Genomic DNA, 27,382 nt, shown 5'->3' with positions numbered 1-27,382 from the left:
AGAAAGACTTAAAATAGCTTAGGTAAGGTTTGAGCCTGAAAGGTTATATAGGAAGGACATATTGAATAGATAACTCTGAAAAATTTGACAGATGAGATTAAAAAGTCAGAGATGATTGATATTTTAAGCCAGATAACAGGAAGAAAGGTGTTACATTAGAATGGGCAGATTTTATTTTATTTTTTGGGGGGGGAGGATTAAATAGTGAGAGTATCTTTGAATATGTGGAATTATGTTTGTGGAGATGCCCAGCACTTCTGTGGACTGGCAATTCTTCTCCTTGGAGGTTATGAACAGGTATACAGGTAAGTAAAAAGGAAGTATATATCAAATAATACAAAATAATTTCAAGAGGGAGAGAGTGCTAGCCCTCAGGGAAGGTCTTCATAAAGGAGATGACATCTTAGCTGTGTTCAGAAGTAAGATAGAAATTCCATAGAATCAAGTTTTGGAGGGAGTGCATTCCAGACATAAAGCACCACCTGAATAAATGTACAGATTCACATGACAGGAAGTCATGACTAGGAATAGCAAGCATACCAATTTGGCTGGAGTGGAGAGTCCCTGAAGGGGGGAATAATATTAAATAAATCTAGAAAGGTAAGCTGGAGTAAACTATGGAGGACTTTAAAGGTCATGATGAGGATTTTGCATTTGATCTTAGAGATAACTGGGAGCCAGTGAAGATTTTTGAGGTTGGGAAGTAACTTGGTCAAGTGTGTGTTACGATATATGTATTTGGCAACTATGTGAAAGATGAATTAGAAAGAAAAGGGGAGAAATTGAAATAAAGGACCTACTGCAGTAGTCCAAGCACTGTATAATAGAAGAGTGTGTTAGTGAAGGAAAGGAATAGCTTTTAAAGAAGTAAACTGGAAGAGACTAGGAAATTAATTGGATAATATAAGGAGGTGGGGAGGCAGAGAGAAAGAGAAGGGCCAAGGATAAATCTAGTCAAATGCAGAAAGAGGGATAGGGTTTAGGGAAAATATAATTAGTTTCATTTTAAATACTACTTGTCCCCAAGAAAGGCTTATTTTAATGTACTAGAATAAAAATAGGAATAAGACAACAAGGAATAGATGCTCAGGAACTGCCTAAAAGGGTCACTGCCTCAGTTCCCAGACAAGTTCAATTTTCCTTCTCATATTCAATCAGCTCAATTGGAAATCAACATCTTATATCTTGTTAAACTAGTATGATTGTAATGATACAATGATAAATATTTAGCTTATTACCATTACCACAATTTATTTGTTTACCTAATTCCCCGGAATTTTTCTTATCTATCTGATTTCTCCCATTGCTGTAAAAGCCTGCAGTTCACCTCCACAATCTGAATTGGAGAGAGCTATATCAGAGATAGGAGCAGATGAAATTCCTTCTTTAAGTTAGTTTACCTTCTAAAGACTTGTACATCATTTGAACAAGACTTCTCATGAATTTTGCTTTGCATTTATGTTTATAGACTCTCCTGGCATTAGACTAGAAGTTCAATGAGGATGGGGACTACAGCATAATTATTTTTGTTTCTATCTCAGCATCTCAAGACACAGTTATTTTTTTGAATAGGATCGAATCATCCTAAAATATCCTCTTCATAACATACTTTTCTGCATAAGAATCCCTGTTCATTCCCTTTTTTTAGGGTTTTTTTTGCAAGGTAAATGGGGTCAAGTGGCTTGCCCAAAGCCACACAGCTAGGTAATTATTAAGTGTCTGAGGTCGGATTTGAACTCAGGTATTCCTGACTCTAGGGCCAGTGCTCTATCCACTACGCCACCTAGCCTCCCCATTCATTCCCTCTAACTGTTATTCTAATTTATATCGCTTAGCTTTACATTTTTTGCAGAGGTGTTTTAGAACTAGTTCGAACTTGTTTGCCGAGGTAGGAGAATCAACTTTTAAATTTCCACACCCTGGAAATCAGCAAACACTAAAAACCAAATCTTGATTTATTATCTAGATTTTAAAAAGTAATATAGAAAGTGGTACTAATGTAATTTAGAAGTTGGTCATATGTACATTCCACCCCTTTATTTATGCCATCTATTATAGCCATCTTTTATATGACTCTATTATAATCACCTAGAGTTACATCTAGAAATGTACATAAACTTTATCAAGGAGAAAGATTGAACTAGGGAATGTTATTATATAATGCTGAAAATAACTTTTCAGTGTATTTCCACTATTGAGGAAATTTTTACCAAATGATTAGCATAAATTATTCCAGTAGGATTAAAATTAAACATATTTTTCTCTACTGTTTATCTACCACTCACTTTGCTCCCTCTGGACCTCAACTCCTCTTCTAATATATTGGCAAAAAAATATTCTTTACATCAAACTTCTTTTTCTCATGATCATTTCACATTCTTGTAATTAATTAACTCAAAAGCATTTATTGTCTTTACTATTTGTCAGCAATGTGCTAAATCATGTGTATGCAGAGAGGGGAAAAATTAGAAACAAGAAGTAAGTGACCTGAGCATTTCAACATAGACTCTTTGAGATGCCTAGTCATATTAGCTTCATGGGATTCAACCCCTGCTACATAGTCAATAATCTTGCCTGTATTGTTGCATTTTCATTGTTCTCCAGGGTTGTTGTTTTTACTAATGTTGACATTTCACTTACTTGTATTATTCCTCACCATTATAAATGAAAAGGATGGCGAGGAATAATTATTTCTAAAAGAGATTAAAGATGGTGTCAGATGAAACTGATTCTTATCTACTACCATGGTTGGCAGCTTTAATTCATCTATCATTTTCTTCTTAAAATAATTTTGCTGTTGTTATTCTTTGTTGCAGTTGTGTCTAGACTGTTTGGGGTTTGCTTGGAAAAAATATTGGGATTATTTTTCCATTTACTTCTTCAGCTCATTTTACAGATGAGGAAACCAAGGCAAACAGGGTAAAGTGACTTGCACAGTCATATAGCGAAAGTGACTTGCACAGTCATATAGCTAATAAGAGTATAAGGATGGATTTGAGCTCATCTTCCTAATTCCAAGTCACTAATGCTTTATCCACTGCACCACCTAACTCCCCCTGACAAAGAATAAGGAACCCAATAAAGTTTCACATGCCATTTGAAATATCTATTTGAAGTTATATTTATTTTCTTGCTCTTTTCCCTTATCCTGGTTGAGTTTTTCCTAAAATATAAAAACTTCAAGTTAGGAATTACAGTGGGGAATTTGTGATTGAAGATAATTGGAGTTTGGATAGTTTTATAAATTTTCTCTTCTCAAAAGGCTTCTTCCTCTTGTACCATAGGTATATAGTCACCTGAGAAATGGTATCCTGGCAGTTATTGATGTCAGTGATTACTTTCCATGCCAAGGCAGCTTGAGACCTAGGTAAACATGCCCTTGATGCAGAAATGATTCTTGATCTACGACCTAGGCACTAGACTTAATTGTAACCTTTGATCATCTTTCTGAAAGATTCAACCAAATTTGGGGTTATGATTTATAGTAGCATGAAAGGAAAATACAAAAAGGGAAATGACCTTTTTATGATGAGAGTACCTCAATACTGTAGAAGTGAGTTCTTTCGGATTTATTGGAAACCCTGGTAGAGTTGAAGACAAATCATTCTCCAGGGCTTGTACCATAGAGTTTTCCTTCAGAACTAGATAGAGCGTCCCATAGGCTACCTGATCCGATTATGTTAGAATTATAATACAATTCACTTGTGCATGATGGTTGTTCTGAACCTGTCTATGGAAACAACCCATGAGAACCGATTAAAGTTATTTCAAAGTCCCCTTATATTGGTTATTGTAGCTCTCTAAAAATAAGAAATTGTGTTTACTCAGCATTTTCTTTTTCTCCAATACCTTTAGGTTTGTAATTATATATAGTTCAGTATTTTCACATCTTCCTTTATAAGAACAAGAAAGCCAAATAGTATAAGGTTCTACAAAGTATGAAGCAATACTCCCAGCATCTTTGAACATCTCTATCCTGAAAAATGAATGTCTCAGGGTGATTATAATTACACCTTGAAATAGGTCTGAGTAACTTCATGCAACTTTTTAGAAAGTTGTATAGAAAAATAGGGCATGAAAGAATTCAAAAGGGAGAATTAAAATAAAATAGATTCTCAAATAACCTCAAAATGTTTATATTTTCCTACCATGCTCAACTTCCAGAAAATGTGCTGTTGTTCAGTCATATCCTACTCTCTGTGGCCCCATTTGGAGTTTTCTTGACAAAGCTACTGGAGTGGTTTGTCATTTTGTTTTCCAGCTCATTTTACAGATGAGGAAACCGAGAAAAATAGGGTTAAGTGTTTAATGCCAGATTTGAACTTGGGAAGAAAAGTCTTACTGATTTCAGGCCCAGAGCTCTATTCACTGCATCACCTGGCTAGCTACCCTAGTACTAAATAGGAACCTACTAAATAGCAAGCATGTTCATTAAAAGATGAATGTAGACCAAATTTGAATTATTTGTAAATGTGCAAGAGAAGTTCATTATTTGAATGAATGAGAATTCTAGTAGAGTTGGGAGTTGAGGTCAAATGACTTGGGTTGACCAGATATGCTACTTATTATTCATGTAGCCGTCTACTTCCCTTAACCTTAATTTCCTTATCTGCAAAGTGAGGGGGAAGAGGATGTAGTCGATGATCACCAAGGTTCCTTTTAAATCTAAATCATATGAACATTTGTAAACATTTAAAATATACTGTAAATGAAAAACCTTTAATCTATTTAAATATTCCTTAATGCCTGCTATTAATGATTTTGTTATCTCCAGGAAGAGATAACAGAGTTCATCTCTGCCCTTCAAGACATTTTTAGACTCTCCAGTTTTTCTAAAATGAAATAATAGATATAAGTAGAAATGATTGACCTATCTAAAGCTTTTGGATTATTTATAGTTTTCTTTTCATGCTAGCCCTAGTCCTGTATGTGTAGATAATTACAAATTATTAACATTCTTTTCTCTTCAACGTAAGTTCTCCACTCACCCATTGTGTCTGATATGTTGTCTATTATTTTCCTTGTGTCTACCACACTCACCCATGACTATCCTTTACATGGTGCATCTACACAACACACACACACACACACACAGAGTCTTCCTACATGCTAATTTTAAACATATGATTATCCATTACCATATTCCTTCACACTCTGATTCTACTGCTATGAATGTTTCCAAATGCCTTAAGACTTCAAACAAAATGTCTTCTTTCCAGTTGTCTCCTCTAGTTTCTAATAAAGTAGATTTTCCAGGAAGTTAAATGAAACAACTGGTAGGGTACAATGGTTCCAAACAATTTGTTTGTTTTGATCTTTCATTAAAAAATGCAAATAAATTATTTACTTGTCTGTTGGCTAAAAATATGCATTTAGAGAAGACAAGGGTGTGTTTGTTTTATTTTAAACCACACAATTATGTATCATAGACCTCACTCATGGAATTAGAAGCTACAGAAGAACCATTCAGTCCTAAATCTGGTATTTAAATATTAATAATTTAAAGTACCTTGAAGGCTCTTCTAAATAACAATGAAAATTGGGTATTATATCATCAAAACTATGAAAACTATAATTTATTTTAATTTGTCAGTGCTAATTACTTTACATAAGGTTAAATTATCCCTGTTTTCACTAAACTTTAGCCATAAAAGAAACATACATACAACTTTCCCTTATAGAAAACAGAATTGGAAGCCAAGAAAGTTTTTTTTTGATAACTAGCTTCCTTACTGTATAATGCTTAAAATAATAAAAATGATTATTTTTTGGAAATTTGAATTTTACTACTAATAAAATCATTTCACAACTAAGTGTGAATTTTCTGCCCCAGGTTTTGAGTTATAAACACATTTCTGTGGTCAGTTACAGACCCTGAAAAACTCTACAATTATAGATTATATCTGTATTTATCAATTGCTTAACATGGCGAGAAAATGACCTTGCAGCCGTATTCCAGCCTCCCTTGGTACTATCAGGAAAGCTTAATAAGGGACATATTGGCAGGTGAAAATCAGTAATGGCATGTTGGTAGGGAGGTGGGAATGGAGGGTCCTCAAAATATAAGCTCAAGGTTAGCTGGATTTGTTTTGCTAGCTCATTTTTTGAAGTGATTAATTTGAGCTCCAGCCTATGGGCCATACATCACCTTCCTGGTTGGCTTTGTTGGCACCTTGTCACATTCTTGTGAGCCTGAGGAATTCATTGTTCTTGTTTGAACTGATAAGAACAAAAAAGGATTTTCTGCCTGAGACCTTGGGAAAAGGCAGACGGGTGGAATGTTGACACGGAACAGCAGGGCTGCACTTTCCCAAGCTATTTAGACTTTGCATCAGCCTACATTCTTAAATCATATGGAAACAAATGACTTGAGGTGTGTTCATTACAGCTTTATTTGTAGGTTCCTGGTGATTATTTTTTAAAAATAATTAGTTTTAAGATGTGAGGAGAGGGCATGTTGGAGAAGACATGTGAACGAGGTAGAAGAGAGGAAAAGGAATTTTCTTCCTAGAAACTGAACTAGAATGTCAGAGAGGAGATTCTAAAGCAAAGTTGAATGACCTTAGTCACTAGAGGAATGTAATACAAAATAACTTGACATGAACCAGTGCTTTAGAACTTTAAAAGGTCTATGTAGGAACAAGGGGTTCATTTGCGGCAAGGTGTCATACTACTCTTTTCCCCTCTATGAGCAATATTTGCCCTGATTCCTTTGCAAGCTATGTGAGGAAGGTCATTGAGACTAGTTCAATTTTCAAAAATTCAGTACTATTCACATGTTAGATTCTTTCGCACTCCAATGGATCAAAGCAATTAACTCTAAGTGTGTGTGTGTGTGTGTGTGTGTGTATGTGTGTGTATTCAACATATTGTCTCTAGTAGATTCATTTGGGGAATAGTAATAGTTTATAACTTTTCAACCTCAAGTCTAATAACCCAGTAAAATCCCATGAACATAGATCTTTGTTTTCCTTTTCCAAGTGATTTTCTTATTTGATCAATAGCATAAATAAGAAAATATGTTACTAATATTTTCAGGAAATATCATATAACTAATTGAAATAATTACAATACCTAGAATTTTTTTATCTTTAAGGTTTATAGAATGCTTTATACTAATATTATTTTAGAGATGAGCAACTGAAGCAGAAAGATGTGAAATTACTTGTTCAAGGTCATATGGTTAGGAAGTATCTGAGGGAGATTTGAATTTATGTCTTCCGGACTGCAGGCTCTTTACTTTATCCATATGTCCCCTGGCTGCCTAGCGAAAGAATTGGTTATCTTATTTTCACCACAGTCAAATGCTATGCATCATGGGAGTTCCCCCTGTAATGAGGGATAGTATTAATAATCTCCATATAATTTTACAAACTGCTTTACCTGGAAAGTCAATCATTGAAATGATTTCTCTGAAGATGCCTTTGTGAATTTCAGCCATTAAGTACTATTTTCGGATCAGCTCTAGATAAGTCTTATAACTACAACTTCTTTTCCCAGGAAGTACAGGGATGATAACAATAATTATTAAATAGTCCATTGGATATTGACACTGTTATTGAAAGATGAAAACTGAAGAGAAAGGAAGACCAGGGTCCCGAATACAGAAGAGAATTCTGAATCTGACTCATTTGTTTGAATCTGACTTCATTATTCACATTTGTATGACATTTAAAGATTTTCAAAGTACTTTCCTCAGGATAATCTTGTTAGAAAGGCAGAACAAATATTATCTCTCTTTCATAGAAACAAAGGCTCAAAATGTGATTTGTTTATGGTAGTCAGTAAATGTTGAAGGATTCATGCTTGCCCAGATTTCCTGATGCTGAAGTCTCATATTGCTATGATTGAGGCTAAAATCAATGCATTACCCTAAGTCTTTTATAAAGGAACTTATAAAACATTCTCTAGTTTGGTAAATAGTATGGTATATTATCATCCGTATTTTATAGATGATGAAATTGAGGCTCAGAAAGGTTATGTGACTTACCCAAAGTTGCATGATGATGATGATGATGATGTTTGTCCTTCATTCTTAAAGAAGATCATGATATCAGGGAGGTGATGATACGACATGCATGCAAACTGGATTTGAGTGAGGGGTACTTGCAATGTTATCAGCTTCACTTTCTGAGTCCAGTGGCCAGATGTGGTCCAGGATGATTGGAGATGGCCCTGAATGTGGGGTAATCAGGGTTAAGTGACTTGCCTGAGGTCATACATCTAATGTCTGAAGTTGAATTTGAACCAAGCTCCTCCTGTATAGTTTGTAGGTGGAGAGAGCTGAAATATGAGCCCAGTTGTTCTGACCACAAGTTATCTACTCATTTCATCTCATTTTATTGTCTTTTGACACTTGGATGCAGATTTAAATGACTTCGGCATAACAACTGGGGAAAAACGAAACAAAACAAACAAAAATCCCTTGATGATAGTTAATATACCTCCTAACTCTATGATTTTCAAATAGAAATGGTCATGGGATGCTGTTACTGTTCTTTAAAAACATTTAATGTTCTGTGGATTTTTCTATAAGTGAATAAAATAGCTACTTTTCATAGTTGAATAAAAAGTATCAGGATATATACATATCTGTTTATATCTATGTATATATATATGTATGTATGTAAAATGTAACTTTGATATGCTCACTGAAGCATTCTCAATATACATTCTTGACACTGGCCAGGAACCTTTCTGTCTGCACCACTTCTTGTTCTTGCCCCTTAGAGCTCAGTATATATAGAGAGAGTACTGAGGGGTTCAAATCCTGCCTCAGATGCATGCCACTTGGACAAATCTATTAATGTATCTAGACTCTTCCACATTCTGGCTATACAGTCTCAGGCAAATCACATAACCTTTCTGAACCTGTTTCTTCTTTTGTAAAATGAGGAGGGGATGTCAAAGCAATTGTTAGGGGCCCCTCCTTTCACCTGTAGATAATATTTATCTTCTGAATTAACAATAAATATCTACAAAGTTTCTTAAAATGTGTAGAGACTGAACTGTTAAGATAGAAATTAATGAATTGTGCCCTGCCTTTCAGACCTTTTTAAATAAAATGTGACCAGGGAGATAACTGAATTACTTTTTTTGCATATTAAACTTTAGTTTTCTTCAAAAACAGTTCCCTCAGTCTCTGCAATACTGATGAAGCTTTCAGTTATGCCTCTGCCTTTTTTCTTAGAGTGGAAAGCTGTACTTGTTGCCCAGATTCTGTTTACTGATGGAGTTTCACTGCTCTCTGCTGGAGAATCTCAAAGGGGCCATCTAACCTTCTTAGGTCCTAACTGTTAATCAGGAATGCAGGTGTGATGGCTTAGCTGATAACCTCTGAAATCAACTTCATCACAAAACTTATACAGTTTTCATATGCCTCAATTGAAAAGTTATGCTGTGCAGACTGGAGATAGATACTTAGAGAGGAAAATGAGAAAGATAAAGGGGAAACTCAATTCTCTTCATTTCTTTCCTCATTTGAAGTCCTATGAGGGGAGATCAATCACTGCTCTGATATACAAAGATCTCTGTTCAGATTCACAAATCAGCTTTTACACTTCTGTTACTGATACAGAGGGAGGAAAACAGATTTCCATGCCCTTTGGAATGGTGACACATAAGGACTTTACAGGCATCTGACTCAGTTTGATTTTTGTTGGGGGAAAAGTAGAATTTACTTCCTTTTTTCCTATATTGTCTGTATTAGATAGTGGTCATTCTATAATGCTATAACAAAGAAAAATGGAGTTCAAAAAGTATATATATATATATATATGTATATATATATATATATATACATACACATATATATTGCACAAATAAATAGGCAGTGAATCAATAGAGCATTTTTTCTAATGTTTCTTTAGGCTTTAGTAAATATTTTGGTTAATTTTAATTTTTCAAGTATAGGAAATAGAATCTTAGAACAATAACAACAATTAATAACAAGCAGATGTTTGCTACCTTTCATGGACAAATGCCCATACTACAAAGGAAGATCTCAAAATAACTCTCAAATAAACCAGTAAACCAGAGTCAATCATATCATAAAAAATTATTACCCTCAATTTCTCAAGATATAAGGTTGAACCATAAAAACTTAGGAACAATCCTTTGATTGGCTATAATTAATACTAATAAGTTAACCCCCCCCAACTTTGTAGGACCGAAATAAAAACCATTTTAAGGTACAAAAGCTCAGCACACAAAAAAACAAAACAAAATAAGCCTCTCCACCCAAATATGACCAAAGAATCAGGCACTTATTATCCTTATCATCCTGTTGCTAATGAATGCATGCTGAGAATGTTTCAGTGAGCAAACCAAAGATACATTATATACACATATATGTATATCAAAAAATAATTTCTATACATATATATATAATATATATATCCTGATACTTTTTATTCAACTATGAAAAGTAGCTATTTTATTCACCTATGGAAAAATCCAAAGAACATTAAATATTTAAAAAAACAGTAACAGCATCCCATCACTATTTCTATTTGAAAATCATGGAAAAAGATGAGGGTGATGTTTCAGCCATATCATCATCATCATCATCATCATCATCAATGCCTTCAAAAAGGTAAATGATGATAAATAATAATAAAATATAATAATTCAAATAGGAAATCACATTGTCCTAAAGCTATTTCTATCTACAGGCTTTTGAACTAGACTGATATGTACAAGAAAACAATAATAATAATAATAGTATAGGGTGGCAACTTTTCTCAGGACCATTTCTATATGTTCTGAGACAAAAGGATGAGAAGAATAAGGACTAATAAGAACTCACATTCATATTATGCTTTTAAATTAAACGCTTTATCTCATTTAACATGTTCTACTTTAAAGACGTAAAAGATATGAATTGTTAATGTTATGCATGCACATATACATATACATGTGTATTCATGGCTCAACATATCTATGGGAATATATTCATAGCCTGGGAGTAAAGATATTATAAGCACAACAAATCCTAAAGATGTTTAATATTTTTCTAGGTCTGCAGTCTTTCAAATGTAAAAACAACTTGATGAATATAAATCATAAAAACCCGCTTTACAACAGCATTCAAGAGCTATTATATTCTACAGCATTCCAAGTGAATTATTGCTGTGCTGTCAAAGAAAACAAAAACATTTGGGAAGAACTGTTTATTTTACAGTGGTTGACCAAAAGTATGCAAGTAGTTATAAAAAAAAATAGTTGACGGCTCACACTGGGCGGTACCATTTGCACATTCTGAAATCCATTCACAAACCTTCAACACCAACTTTCCATCACTGGAGAGAGTAGGTGAAGTTGGGGAACAGGCATTTTCCAGAGGAAATTAAGCTATTTTTCTAATCATAGCAGTTTAAAACAATTGCACACAAAAGTTTTCTTTTTACCATCCACTCACAAAGATTTGAAAGCATGATATTTTTCCCAAGAAGATTTTGTTAACAAAAAACTATTTCTCATAGTGGTTATCCCCTAAAGTACGAGTTTGCATTTGTTGACATTGGTGTTTACAAAAAAGAAAAAGAAAATGCAGTATCCAAAATCTATCTCTCACTGACAGTGTTAGTATAAGGTTAACATTAAAAGCTGTCATAGATCTTAGAAATCATTTTATCCAAGAGTTCTGAACCTTTCAGAGAGAGAGAGAGAGAGAGAGAGAGAGAGAGAGAGAGAGAGAGAGAGAGAGAGAGAGAGGAGAGAGGAGAGATCAACATCGACATCCCTTTGGCTATTTGGTGAATTTTGTTGACTCTTCAGAATAATGTTTGTTGCCCGTATTTTTAATTAAAGAAAATAATAAATTTTAGTTAAAGGCTAGTAAAAATAAAGAGGTAATTTTTGTTTTCCCTATCCACATTCATGACCCACTTGAAGTCTACCAGGACAGAAGGGTTTGTGGACTCCTGGTTAAGAATTCTCGATGTTATCCAAACCCTTCATGTAACAGATGACAAAACTAAGACTGAGCCAAATTAAGTGATTTCCTTAAGGTTATACAGCTAATAAGTATCTAAGATCAGTATCTATATATTTCTTCCTATATGCTGGAAATTTTTAATCTAATATTTCCTAAACTGTGTTCTATGAATTCCAAGTCTTATAAGGTAGGTGATTAGGAACTCCATGAGAGAGTTTAGATGCTAGCTATGCTTACTTTCTTTTGTAAAATATCAAATGACATTATGAATAATTATCATGTGGAGCAATTTTCAGTATGAAAAAAACTTATCCTTGAGGATTATTCGTGTACCAGGAGCCCTGGTCAGCATGTTTAAATTCTGTCAATATTTTATAATGGCCTGTGACAAAATTAGGCCAAGAGACATTGCCTTCATCAGCTAAGTAGGAAGCATATATTGAACTCCTATTTACAATTAGGACTGGGCTAGGTTCTTTGAGTAGCACAAAATAAAGCATAGCCTCTGAACTAACAGTTTGGTCAGTATTAAGTATTAAACTATGTGTTGTCAAGAAGTGCAGTTCAGAGAAGAGAAAAATTAATTTGAGAAATAATTTGTGTTTTCTTATGATAGAAAACACAATGACTTCTTGCAGACTTGCCTATAAAAATGAGAGTAATTATAGCACCACTCATTATATGATTTGCTTAAAATACTACTAATAATGTTTGTCCTTCATTGTCGAAGAAGACCCATGACATCAGGTAGGTGATACCATGCATGTGAATTAGATCTGAGTGAGGAGCTACTGTGCTAAGTCACCAGCTTCACTTTTTCCTCCAGATCCAGCTGGGTCCAGTGGCCAGATATGAATCATGAGGACTAGAGATGGCCCTGGATGCAAGGCAGTCAGGGTTAAGTGACTTGTCCAAGGTCATATAGCTAGTAAGTGGCAAGTGTCTGAGGCTGGATTCAAACTCCCATCCTCCTGAATTCAAGGTATCCACTGTGCCACCTAGCTCTCCTGATTAAAATAATATATAAAATCTAGTTGTTTTATTAGATAGAGAATCATTACAAGAGTTTACAAATGAGGATTTTATTTCTTATTTAACTGATAACTCCGTGGTCTTGGACAAGACATTTGATGCCTCATTCTACCCATCTGGAGATTGGAAGAATAATTCCTGGCTCTGATTGTCCTCAATAGGATAGGAGGAGATGGTACTAATTACTTGGGAATGTGCTTGAAATTTTCTTTAAATGAAAGTTTTTCATTTGAAAAAACACCATTGTTGCTTTCTCAGGCATATGCAAATGAGAGATAAGTATTGAATATTTGGTATCCTCAATTTTGGTAAGTTAGTCTAGGTACTCGTGACCCCAAGTTTGAATCCTTTAGTTGGGAAAGAAGAAAAGATGCTTTCAGCCTTTATTCCTTATATTCAGCAGGGTCTTATTCTCTAAAGAACAGGAGAATCTCCTCCCATCTTTATACCTCAGAGAGTCTCTGTAGCCTGGCAGTTGGGCTGGTGTGTGTTGTGCCTAATAGGCCTCCATAGATTAAATTGCTCTTTTGATACTTTAGCTGATTGTGTCTCAAGGGAAGCAGCATAAGATTTTTCCACCATAGTATCTTGCCTTTCCTCAGTGTGATCTCTGAATTGATAATAATGTGGCCAGCTAGGACCTAAAAGTTGGCTGAAACATACTTTCAGACAAGATTATGAAGCAATCTTTTGGTTAGTAGTAAAGAAACAAAAAAAAAAAAAAGAATAGGAGAAAAACATTCTAACAAATCTTTGAGAGTGCTACTAAGTAGTGGAAAGATGGAAGTTATGACTGGTTCTGTCCTGGCATGATCCCTGTTCGACTGAAGGAGACACACACACACACACACACACACACACACACAAATACACAACTGTAGAAAAGGAGAATTTGACTCACCCATTCTCTCTGGCTCTCTAGAGACAGAACTGCACACATAGTTGTTAATGAAGATCTCACTGTGAAGAAAGCATGCTAATCCTGGTGAACTTGCCTTTCAAAAAGGAGCCGAGACCACTGAGTCATGGCTATTTACACATTTCCCATCCCTTTAACTGTACCCTCTTTCCCATGCACTGCCTTCAAAACTAGTCTAAAGGGAACTCAGGGAAATCCCCAAGTCTCACAATGCAAAAATTCGATTAGGGTTGGGGGTTAGAGTTCCTGGGAAGTCATTTACCAGCTCATCGTTTTGATCTTCTTTTATTTATTCCTGATCCATCTGCTTGCCTGAAACAACAACATAATTAAAGATATCTACTCCAGAATGAGAGGGGGGAAAGCAGATAGAAAAGTATTGTGCTCATATGTGCCAAAAGCAACCTTGTCAATGAAACTGAGCGGGAAAGGGAAGAGATACAGTGTGTGCCTGGCTTTTCTGCTGCTTCTATGAGACTCATGCAGCACTATTTCTGCCAGCTGGCCCCCATCCATTCTGGCTGCTTCAGCATGAACAGAGGGGATACTACCAAGAGAGGAAGCCTCTTCTCATGTGCTTGCTGGCGGGGTTGTCAGTGGCCAAGTCTTGTAGTAGATCCAGCAACACAAAAACAAAACAAAGACATAAAGGAGCCCAGCTGATTCAGCAGTGGGTATTAGTAGCTAAATACACTCTCAGTGCAGCCACAGATCACCGAATGTTAGGGTAAGTTGGGAATTTAGACATCATTGGGTCCAACCTCCTCATTTTACAGAGGAGAAAGCTAAGTCTCAGAGAGGTGATGGATTTTCCAACCCAGTATGGCAGTGCTGGAGGTCATAGTAGAGGTCTCCAAATGTCTCAGCTCTTTTCACTCTGTTATTTAAGCCTCTCACTCAATTTGAAATTCATATTCAACCAACATTTATTAAACTGCTTCTGTGTGCAAGACATTATTCTACATATTAGTGATACAAGTATGAAGAACCTATGGGATCACAGAATCACATATCTAGAGCCAGAAAGGACCTGGGAGTCTATTTAGTCCAAGTTAACCTCCCCCCATTTATCAGATTGGGAAACTAAAGCCCAGGGAAGATCGGTGATTTACTCAAGGTCACACAAGTGGTAAATAGATTTAGGATTTGAATCCAGACCTTCTAATTCTAATCCATGACCTAAACAAACATACAACTAAATTGGGTGGAGGGGAGGGGTGATAAAAATGATGCCAAATAGGGCAAAGGAAAGATAATATATAATAGTAAGATACAACATGCAGCAAAGCTCTTACTGTAGGTAGGATAGCCCATGTGCTGCATCCATTCATAAGTTATATTGAAACAAAAGGGAAATACCATCATGTTGGGGCAATTTTTTGGTGGGTCTAAATGAACAAGGCCTGCAAAGGGAAGAAGGCATGGATGGATTGCTATATATATATACATATATATATGTATATATATATATATATATGTATATATATATATATATGTATAGATATATAGTACAATTTCTGTAAGGAATATTCCCTTTGATTGATTCAATTATCCATTAAAGTACTGAGGAAATTAATATAGATATTGTGTGAGATACTGGAGGATTTAGAAGATTTTGATAAGACATAGCTTCTTCCCTCACATAGCTTATATTTTGGAGAGTAGACCACACTAAAACAACAAAAAAGGAGAGATCATTTACAATGAGCGAAAGGGAAAAAGGATCAGAAAATTCAAAAAGCAAGGAAACAAATGAAAGAATTAGTCATTTTTCATTCAAGTATTCTTAATATTTCTTTCTATACTGTGAAGAAGTGTATTCTATAGTTCTGTCTCAGAATTTTCAACCTGAGTTTATAATGGATGCTTAGGGAATGACTGAAAAGAAGGAGTTAAAAGGTTTTTTTAGAAAATAAACATTGGTCATTTTTTTTGGTATATAGAATCATCTAGACAGGCCAGATGCCTCAGCTCAATGATGCTGAAAATGTTTTCTAACAGTTTGTATTGTTGCCTTGGTGCAGCACAAGCATTATCCTATAGGAAAATCATCGATGCTTCAAGATTATATGATGGGATAAGTATTTAATTATACCAACTCATTGACAAAACTCATCTAGAGTAGATACACTGGGACTTCATTCCTATTGGAATGAACCCTGGATTGGATGGAAGAATATAGTCCCAGCCCCACTACTGGTACTGACCTTGGATACTTCTCCTTACCTCTTTGGTCCCTGAATTCCTCACCTGCAAAATGAATGGGGTTGATGCAGATGATTGCTAAAGTAGGTGTTCTTAACCTGGGGCCTGTGAACGTCACATAAAAAACATTTTGATAACTATATTTCAAGATGTCTAATTTCCTTGTTAATCTCATAGCTTGAAAAAATACATTTTAAAATATTATTTTCAGAAGGGTTCCATATGATCACCAAGGGGTTCAGGAGACAAAAAGGGCATTTTCCATCTGTAAAGTTCCAATTGTTCCCTGGCAGAATACATGGATGCTGGTGGACACATACTTTCTCTCCGAATAGAATCCTGCCTTATCTAAAGCCAGGTGGTTAGTTATCCTGTCCCTTTATGTTCCTATAATGTATAAATAAAATATAATATAAAACACATTTAATGCCTATATATTTAATATAGCATATATATTAATATCATGTGTGAATATGTATGCATTTTCATATTTATTGTAGGTAATGCTTTTCCCAGAAGAGAATCAGAAAGATAGTAACTCCTAGGGAGAATAAATTGCAGGCATTCTTTGAATTACAGTGTAAAACCACTCTCTGAAAGTTTACCAAATGTCTTTACCAATTTGTGTGAAGTTCATTGATAATAATTTAACTTTAACATATATGTATCTCTTGCCTAAATTTCTCCTTTTTATTCCAAGAAAACAATGTTAGCTAGATTTATTTTTAAGGACTGGACTACAGAGGCAAAATAGAATAAAAAAAATCATGAAATTATCTGGATAATTGGGATCCTCACATTAGTTTAGACAGAGAAGAAATTTTTGGTGATAATGAAATGAAACTATTTCACTCTCAGAATTTGTTGCTGCCCTTAAAATATTCTATATCAAAGTCATTTCAATGGTGTATTCTAAAAGTTAGTGCTTTTTTTTTTCCAAGTAAGGATAAAATCTGATATTTGACTTAAGTCAAAACTCTCTCCTGTTCATTACAACTTAATAGTGTAGAGTTCTCCAAAAGTCTTTCCCTTTTAGAAGCAACTGTCAGAGTTCACATTCTTTTATACTCTATATATCCTCCTTGGTTAAATAACTCTTTACTAGGGATTCAGCATTCAGAATAATGTTTGAAGAAATTTTTGTTTTCTATCAAGGATCTATGCTTAGATGAATTCAAGTAACTATTAGTCTTGTAAGAATGACAGCAGATTTTTTTTTAAATAGATTATGTCTTATAAAGTTGTAACTTTGATTTCAGGTAAACTACCTGGAAATATATAAGATGCAAACATCATACAATATAAAAATTTGTTAGCAATTCATCAAATCCGAATGTGCAATAAGGAAAAGACAAGACTTGTTCTTTCATATTTTTCCTTTATTGAAATGGAGATTTTTATGGTTGACCTACTGACATTCCAACTCTCGACCTTTAGGAGGATACATTAGGGGATGCTCACAGGACTCAAGTTTAGTATTTTTAATGTCATAAATATGTATATTGACATCAAATATAAATTGGATCAATATGAACATGCTATCTATGCTTAATACCATGTTCATTTATGTCAGATATTTATATAGATTTCTATTTACAGATGCATGTATTTTTATTTTTCAGATGCTTAGAATGGAAGGTGGATTTTTTTGTCTTTTAGCAAAGAAAAAGTTCTCTGCTTACTGACTCATATCGTCAAATAATGCAGGCTTTACATTTTAATATTTCCATAGACCAAAACCAAAATGTTTTTGCTCCCATTTCTTTTGTTTTTTTTCTCATTTGGCATCCTGAATGATTTGCCACATGAGTCAGTGTGTGTGTGTGTCCCATTTGGTCGTTTTCTTGTGTACTAGTAACACTGATGATAACATCTGGAATGTGTGAAATCTCTGGAAATAAAATGTTAGAAAAGTATTTGCTTTGTAGCAATAAGAGCATCATGTACTTTTCTAGTACATGTAGAGAACTCTTAACTATTTTCTTGTTTCCTAATAATTTGTAAAGAAATTACTCTTCCTTTCTTTCTTGTTCTTCTCCCCAAATTATACCACAGAGTGTATTTGAAGTATGTTTTTAGAATATATAACTGTTACAAATTTAAATTTTAAATTCCTGAATCAGTACAAATTCTAATAGATAATTCTGATAATAAAAACCTGAATTATCTATACAACCCCAATACCATGGCTAAAATTTGCAAGTTAATTGGGGGAAGGGTTGCATTCCCAAACGGGGTTCAGGAAAGGCTTCATGGAGAAAGTGAGACTTTCTGAGCTGAGCTGTGGAGGAAATCAGGGATTCTTAGAAGAGGAGATAAGGATGATGGAAAAGTCTAAAGAACAAAGTCTAACCTTTTCCTTAATGCACACTTAAGTTGGGTGAATTGCTAACAAACTTTTTAGGAAGATACATTACAGGATATTTACTTCCTACATATTTCTTAAATGATGAAAGATTTTAAGTTCCTCTTAAGAGAGTTGGAATGTCAGTAGGTCAACCATAAAAATCTCCACTTCAATAAAGAGATAATTTGTAATGTTGGAGTCAGGCAGGCTTTGCTTAGCTTTGAATTTAATGAGTACTTTATTTAGTTTACTTTAACAAGTTCAACTTAATGAACTCGAAATGAGCCAGTTAAAACTGGCTCAGTAGGGCAACAGCTTTGTTTACTTCCTCGACACTGCATGTATCAATGAACCTGAGTTTTGGTAGATTTGCTAAAGCAGGGTACCTGTCCAGTCTGTATGAGCTTTATTTAAAGACACACACAGACACAGACACACACATGTGTGTGTTAGTGTGTGTGTGTATGTATATACATATATATATATATATATATATATATATATATATATATATATATACTAACACACTCACATATACACAAATATAAAAAGATAAGAAATGTTGATGGAACTGTCTGAAGTAATGGATTGAAACAGTTCCTAATATCTGGAGGCTTTGGGGTTTGGGGACAGGTATATATAATTTTCCAAAAGGAAAATTGAAAGATAAGGCTATATTTGTCCTTTTCATGCATTTAAAATGACAGATGCTGGAAGGGTAGCAGGACATAATGGGAGAAGTCTTAGTTTGGACTCATAATGACCTAGGTTTGCATCCTGACCCAAGTTATTTACTGGCTTTGTCATAACAGACAAGGATTCATTTTGCATTTTTTTTCTTTGTTTCATGGGTTGGCATGGCCAAAGAGTTAACAATCTAGGGTCTGGCATACTAGGTAAGAACCTTTAAAAAATCAGATAAAGTTTGTTATTTATCAATAAGTTAGAGCATAGTAGAGTTAGAAATACCTGAGGTCAAATTCAGTCTCAGACATTTCTTAGCTGTATGACCCTGAGCAAGTCATTTAACCATTTAACTGCTATCTGCCTCAGTTTCCTCATCTGTAAATTGGGATAATTTCCCAGGTAGTTGTGAGGAACAAATGAGTTAATATTTGTAAATCACCTGGCACACTTTAAACTTTTTAAATGTTAGTGATCATTATTATTGCAATTATTATTATTTTCCAAAACTTCAAAACCTGCCCAAGTTTGCATTTAGCTGGCACATCTTTCCAGAATTCCCCACTGCATAAGGAGGCACTAGAACATGGGACTTGGTGGAGGGGTCAAAAAAGAGACTATGAGCAAAAGTCACTTGATCTCTGTAAAATGAGGCTGATAGTGCCATCATATACATCATAGGGTTGTTACAAGGGAAGCACTTTGCAAACTTTCAAGCATTATATAAATGAGTTATTATTTTAATGAAATTCATTCTATTTCATGCTTACAGAAAAAAAATCTTATTTTCTCAGGAAGAGTTCATCTGACTTTTTTAGCACTCATTTTAACATTGAGCTATTGCTTGCTTCTATTTAATCATAACTTTAAAAATTCACAGGCTTATAGATTTAAAACTGAAGGGGACATTAGAGATCTCCATATCCAGCCCCTCACTCTCCCAGTGAGGAAACTGAGGTCCAAAACATTCTTGTGATTTACCAGGAGAATTAGAATTTGAACCCAAGTTTTCCCATTTTCGAATTTAATTCTCTATCCTTTACATCACATTTCTTTAATTTTATGTTTATTTCTTTTTTGCAAGGCAATGGGGTTAAGTGGCCACACAGCTAGGTAATTATTAAGTGTCTGAGACCGTATTTGAACTCAGGTACCCCTGACTCCAGGGTCGGTGCTCTATCCACTGCACCACCTAGCTGCCCCTCGTTTCTTTAAGTTTAAATGGAATAGGTAACTCCTTATCATACTCTTATCCAAAATATCAGAAGAATATTTGTCTCTTTTCAATCTTTTGAATTTGTGTCCCTTGTTTTTTTGGGAGTTCAGTAAGTTTATTATCTTAATCTAAAAATCTTCATAGAAAATTATGGATTTGTGGTAGTTTTGTTATCAGTGACATGATTTTCAAGCAACTTGCCTTTTGAACATGTGGATCTTTCTTCTGGGTAAGGAGCATATTGGAATGGTTCTACATTGCCTTTTTAACTTCCCTCTCTGGTTTTCTTGTGACAGATCGGATTCCCCCATGTGACAGTATGAGCTTTCTTGTACTTATCCTCCACCATGTCAGGAGTTAGATTATTCTTTATGTACTATGATAGTTACTTTTATTCTAAGCATCTTCATCTTCTTCCATTGCTTAGCACATATAATCCTAGACATTCTGACCCATGATGTATTCATAATGTCCTTCAGCAATGAATGCTTTATTTTTTGAATCATGACCAGGGAATCTTTAGGATTGTGAGGAATAGGTAAATCACCATTGACCACTCCCTGAAGGTCTTCAAAATCTTTGTTCTAATGGTACTGCTGACCAGAACTATATTGGAGGTACTGTGTAAAGGCACCAGATTGACCCAATTATACTTTCTATGTAACACTTATATCTTTAAGTCCTAAAGTATTTATGAGAACTCTATAATAACTCTCTATGAGCACCTCAATCTGTAGGCTCCCATTCTCTTTAATTATGACTACTACTCAAATGACTGCTATGGATTACTACTCCAATTATTGGAGTATCCTTTTTAATATCCCTTTAAACTCTCTCTCTTTAAAAAAAATTAAAGACTAAGTCTCTGTCTTGCCCAGGTTGGAATTCTATAATCCACTCATAAGCTCATTAATGATCTGAGTTTTGACCTATTCCATTTCCAACTTGGGCCAGTTTGCCCTTCCTTAGGCAACCTAATTTCCCCTTACCCCTCATCTCATATATACCATACACCCAATGAGTACATTTGATTGACTTAATTCACTGAAGCGCAGACTATCCAAGATTCCCAAAAGCTGGGATTCTAGGTATGGATCACCAATGCTCAGCTTCTCTCAAACTCTCCTGGTTCTTTTTGATAAAGAAGAATAGAAACAAAAAGACTTCTCTGAAAAACCCAAAACACTCTGGATTATCCTAATCACTGCCAAAATCGTCTGGCCTTTATTAGTGCTTTGAGGGGTCCCATGACCTCTGCACTATCATTGCTATTTATTATTTCTACAGTACAATAGAAGTCCACAGACAACTCTTTCCAGAGAATAAATTCCAGATAAAAAACAATTACGTTTCCCAAAGTTTCCTTTCCAGAACATAATAGATAAAGCCAGCAGGGGGAGGCAGGGGATATTTTGACCTAACAGAACAATTGGAATTTGATATTATGATAAAAAAGATTAAGTGGAGACAACTTCACATTTGGTAAATGCAAGAGTCTTAGGATAATAGTAGCTAGCAAAGTGTTCTGTCCTGTCTACATTGATACCACTCAGTCAGGCAAAAGAAGATATTAAGTTTCGTATCAGGAACTTTGCACTATGATCACACTGATGTTGGTATTACTTCAGCACACATCTTTCATTTAGACACATGAGTGATTTTGTCTGTACCTCCCATAAAATCTCTTGAAAGAATCTATCAGACTTGCTAGTGACCTTCCTTGAGGTCTTTCAACATTTTATGCTGATACCATTTCATTACTCAGGCTATACATCTGTTATTCCTCACTATTCACTATGTGACTGGCTCACTTCCTTTTCCAACAGACATTTTTGGGATGATATCTTTGTATGCCACATCTTAAACACAAATTATCATTGGGCTGCAGCCCATTAATGTCCACTGTCCATTTCTCCATTGCTCTTGAAGATTTTTGAAGTTGCAGCTAGTTAGTTCTACTGAAACCAGATTTCTTGATTCTCAGTCTTATACTTTTTTTTGAGAAGTTATTGGCCATGACAACATAATAAAAATGACAGCACTAACCAGTTTAATTTATAAATGTAGTGCTGTCACTCAAGTTAACTAGGGAATGCCTTCTAAAGTTGGACAAAAGAATAATGAAATTCATTTGAGGAAGAAAATATTTAGAACTTCATGGGAAATAGTCTTTAAAAAGGAAGAATAACACTTCCAGCCTTCTATTATAAAAAAACAAACTATTTGGTTTTTGTTTTTAAAAAATAGAAAATGAGATGAGTGGAAAAAAATAAAAACTATTAGCAAGAATTAGAAATACCTCAGTAACCCAGTTAATGCTATAACTATAACAACAACCCAACCCAAGAATATAAAATATTTCAGATTTAGCTCCTTATTTGACAAAAATGATCCAAAAAAACTGGAAAATAATTTGGCAAGAAAAAATAATTTTAGCATCTTTTAACATATAGACACATGTGTATGTATATTTGCATAAATACATGTACATACATATGTACATATCTATATAAATATATAATATGGGTAAGAAAAATTATGAATCAAAATAGATAATTTGTATATGAAATTAAAAACTTAAATGAAACATATTAATGCAGCTATTTCAACCAGGATATGGGAAAATTTTTGCATCAAATATCTAATAAGAATCTGATAGCCAAGATATGTAGAAAATATAATACAGTTATTCAAGATCCAATCTTTAATGGAAAAGTGATTTAGCAATATAAACAAACAGTTCTCAAAACAAGAATCACAGACTATTAACAACAATGTAAAAGATTATTTCTTATCTCTATTAACAAGTGAAATGTGAGTCAGAACAACCATGAGATTTCACCTCACACTAATCAAATTGGTAACCATGATAAAAGATGGAAATGATGCCATAGGGGCTTGGGGAATACAGTCACATAAGTATACTATTGATGTTGGAGTGGTCCATTCATTCTGGAAAACAATTTAGAACTATACCCCAAAAGTGATGAAAATGCCTTTATTCTCAGACCTTAAGATCCCACTGCTAGTGCTATACCTGAAGAATGTGAAAAACAGAAAAGAAGGTCCCATATTAATCAATGTATTCAAAGCAGCATTTTTTTCATAGTGGCCAAGAACTGGAAACCATTAATTGGCAAATGGTTGAACAAATTTGGGGTCCATGAGTAAAATGAAAATTATTGTAGTGTAAGACATAAGAAATGATAAAGATGAAGTCAGAGAAACATGTGATAATCTTCCCATGTATACATGGACTGATTATAGAGTGAAGGAAGCAGAAACAGGAGAATAATATATGCAATGACTATAACTATCTTTCTAATTATACTATTTAATTATATTGATCAAACTTGGTCCCAGAAAATAGTTGAGAAAAGGCAATTAATTCATTGCAGAAGTGGAGGAATGTGGGCACAGACAAAAATATTTTCTGTCAGACAATTCTTGAATTGACTTTTGTTTAATTGAATTGCTTTTATTTTTATTTTTTTAACCTTTGTTCTAAAATTTAGCTCAAGAGGTAAGGACTTGGAGTGGAAGGGAGGAATATATTTGAAAATGAATGTAAAAATTCATCTATATTCATGTAAAAACAAGGGGCTTCAATAAAAACAAAATTCTTTAAGTAATATGTACCTCACTCCAGGGAACTTGCCAGTTTTATAACTTATTTCTGTTTCCTGTGGGGAAGACTAAGCAGGGGTAGTTGTCCCAAGTGACTTAGCCAAAGGCCTGGCAAGTAAATTAGGGAATAAGTAGAATATATGGATAAATGAATACAGTAATACTACTGAGTGACTGTGAGTGGGGCATGAACTTTGAGCTGTTTTTCCAGTAATAAAGGGTTTGTGAGGCATTTTAACTCTGTCACCTCTCTCTCCCTTTGACAAACAGCAACTACCATATTATAACTGAATTTAAGAGTGCAGTATGTGGGTGTGGAAATGAATTTTTCATGCTTAGGCACTTTTTTTTTGTAGAAAGGCTCATTTATATTAGATTTAAGTTAAATGTGAATTTGTCCCATGCTCCTTTACCATGACTATAAAAGATTGCTTATATTATATAAATATATCTCCTCTTTTATCTGAGAAATGTATTAGACGGTTGGATTTTTCTTTTTTATGTCTTTTATTTTTAATACCCTGGTTATTTCCTGATCATCTCCTACCCAATTGAACTTCCTTTGATAAGAAAGAAAAACAGCTAAATAAAGCTGAATAACAAAATGATTTTTAAGACAATGGATGCTGAATTCTGAAAATATTTTTCCATCTGCATATTGAAACAAAGGAAATATGTTCCTTCATTTGTTTTCTGGGATCCATATTGATCTGGGTTTGTCTGTCTTTTAGTTTTGTTTTCACTTATGTTGTAACAATGCATTCAGATTGTTTCTGCATTAGTCTATCCAAATCGTTCAAAGAAATGTGTTGTTAAAAGTGGCTTTATGTTCTACACTTGATCTTAGCCAAAAGGCCGAGAAGCAATGTATTAATGTTCTTAGTAAGCTTAGTGGACAAATATAGGGCAGGGGAGATATAGAAAGTTTCTATGCTTCTTATGCTTTTAAAGTATGAACTTTAAAGTTAATATAGTACAATGAAGAAACCATTTGAAAGGAGACCAACACTTGCAGATTTTTAAGTGTTGTAACCTATAACCTTGCCTAGTTCCTGGTTACTCATTTGTAAAATGAGATATTTAGACTAAATCTGTAGGTCACAAAATTCTTGACATGGTACTACTACCCTTGCAGCAAGCTATTTTAATATGATTTTTAAAAATACCTAAAAGTGAAAACATCAAATAGCATAACGCTATTTTGAAATGTCTGTTGTATTATCATTTTTCTTCTGAGTAATATTACCAATTACTGATTTAGTGCAAAAAATGTGTTGATTTGCTGTAATTAGTATGAAAGAAGCAGTATTGGTGGATTCAGTAGTTTATTCTGTAAGATATTGCTCAACAGTTTTCAGTTATCCACTGATTTATAAAAATTGTACTCATTTAACTTAGAGCCATTTGCACTTTCCAAATCTAAGAATTTTGTTTCAAACTTTTCTGTTTCATTGTTATTTGTCTTTTTAATTATGTGAGTGGCAGCAATCTTTCACTCCCTATTACATACAACATTTTAGAACCTTTATGCTCTTGTCATGTTAGACTTTATATCTTAGGAAACTGTACTTCTTAGGTCAAAATACCCTTTTAGATTGTAATCTCAGTGAAGCCAGAAAACATGCCAACTCACCTTTATATTGTCCTGAGCTATTAGGCCAGTGTTCTATAAACTTTATTTTTATTGTTGATTCATTTTTCAGGCATGTTTGACTCTCCGTGACTTAATTTGGGGTTTTCTGGGCAAAGATACAGGAGTGGTTTCCCATTTCCTTCTCAGTTCATTTTACAGATAAGGAAATTGAGGCAAACTGGATTATTATCGACTAGTAAGTGTATGAGACCAGATTTGAATTCAGGAAAATGAATTTTCTTGACTTAAGTCCTAGTTCTCTATTCACTGTGCCACCTAGCTTCCCATGCACATTAATAATGTGCATTGAATGATTGGATACAGTTGGGGTTTTTTTTTTAGGTTTTTGCAAGGCAAATGGGGTTAAGTGGTTTGCCCAAGGCCAGACGGCTAGGTAATTATTAAGTGTCTGAGGTTGGATTTGAACTCAGGTACTCCTGACTCCAGGGCTGCTGCTCTATCCACTGCGCCACCTAGCTGCCCCCAGTTTTTCTAAAAATTTTACCTGTTAAGAAAACTTGATGTAAACCCAAATTGTTTGGTTGTTTGGGATTTTTTTTTTGTTTTTGTCTCCATGGTGATTTGCATTAAAAATATAAATGTATGTCATTAAAAAAATAATACTTGTGAGAAATAAACTGATAAGTAACTGTTTTCCTATATTAAGTACTTTAAATGATTGCTTCTATCCCAGTGAAAAACAAACTTCTTGATCACACAAGCTAGTTGGCCCATTTCCACTGGTTCTCATCAACAAAACACACATTGTCTATGATCAGTGTAGCAGATGAGTTTGCTCTGTGTGCTTATCTGCCATAACATTTTTTAAAAATAATTTTGTGGAATCCTTTGGACTGTTTCATAGACCTGCAGGGCTCCATGAAATATAGTTTGGGGAACTCTTGGACCAGCGGATCTCTGAGGTCCCTTCCAATTCAAATATTCTGCAAATCTATTCATGCGTATCTCTGCCCTTCCCTTCTAATTTTCTATTTCTCTTTTGCATCTTTGCCCCAGATTTACCCTTTTCCTTTTTCTCTTCTTAGTCAGACCAGTGATGAGAGTTTTATAATAATATGCTTATTTGTTTCATTGTTGATGAAGAAGGAGGAAAATTCTTGGCCTCCCTTGATGCAGGGTGGGGGAGGCAGGGGGCAGGACAGTTGCCAGTGGCAGAAATCGAAGGAGAATTCATAGCAGTAGTGGGAGAAAAGAATTTGGCAAGAAAGTGAACCACATGATTGTGATTCATACCGTACTCTTGAAATGTGGCAAGAGGACTAGGAAAGGCTTGAGTGCCAGCACAGAGAGCAGAGACACTCACATTCAAACATCACATTCTTTTTATAGTACAGGCATGCCTCATAGGGAAAATATTGAACTTGGCCTTTTAGCTCGACTAGAGTAATCCCAACTGTGATTTTACTGCTTGAGTCACTCAATCAGATACTGGTTACATGTAGGAAGTCTTCTATTATGGAAAACTTTGAACTTTTTTTCCTCTAATTAATCAACACTAACATTGTATTGATTTGTAATTTACTTGCAATTGCTTTGTTTCTCACCCATCACCAAGAGCTTCACCAAGTATAACAATGTAAACTTTCAAATTTATATGAAACTATTTCAATCAAAAAGTCAGGTCTAGTGCCTTAGGTTGATCTTTGAAGAGCAAGGGAAGGAAACTTTGTAAGTAGTTTAGTTTAGTAGTTTAGATCACAGCCGCTTTTCAAAAAGAAATTATTAATATCTTTTTTATATTACCTTCACTCCTGAATATG

At 34.4% G+C, this 27,382-nt stretch overlaps 1 protein-coding gene and 1 pseudogene across 1 annotated transcript in view; one reads left to right on the top strand and one right to left on the bottom strand.

Annotated features, from left to right (window-relative positions):
* Positions 1 to 27,382, top strand: part of HMGA2 (high mobility group AT-hook 2) — a 196,400-nt gene that overhangs the window by 58,147 nt on the left and 110,871 nt on the right. The window lies entirely within an intron of this gene.
* On the bottom strand, positions 24,694 to 24,835 carry LOC141515807 (U2 spliceosomal RNA; annotated as a pseudogene).

This window comes from Macrotis lagotis, chromosome 2 (genome assembly GCF_037893015.1).
Source record: "Macrotis lagotis isolate mMagLag1 chromosome 2, bilby.v1.9.chrom.fasta, whole genome shotgun sequence".
Taxonomy (NCBI): Eukaryota; Metazoa; Chordata; class Mammalia; order Peramelemorphia; family Peramelidae; genus Macrotis; species Macrotis lagotis.
Note: the sequence above shows the minus strand (reverse complement) of the source record. Positions and strands in the feature narration are given on the sequence as shown.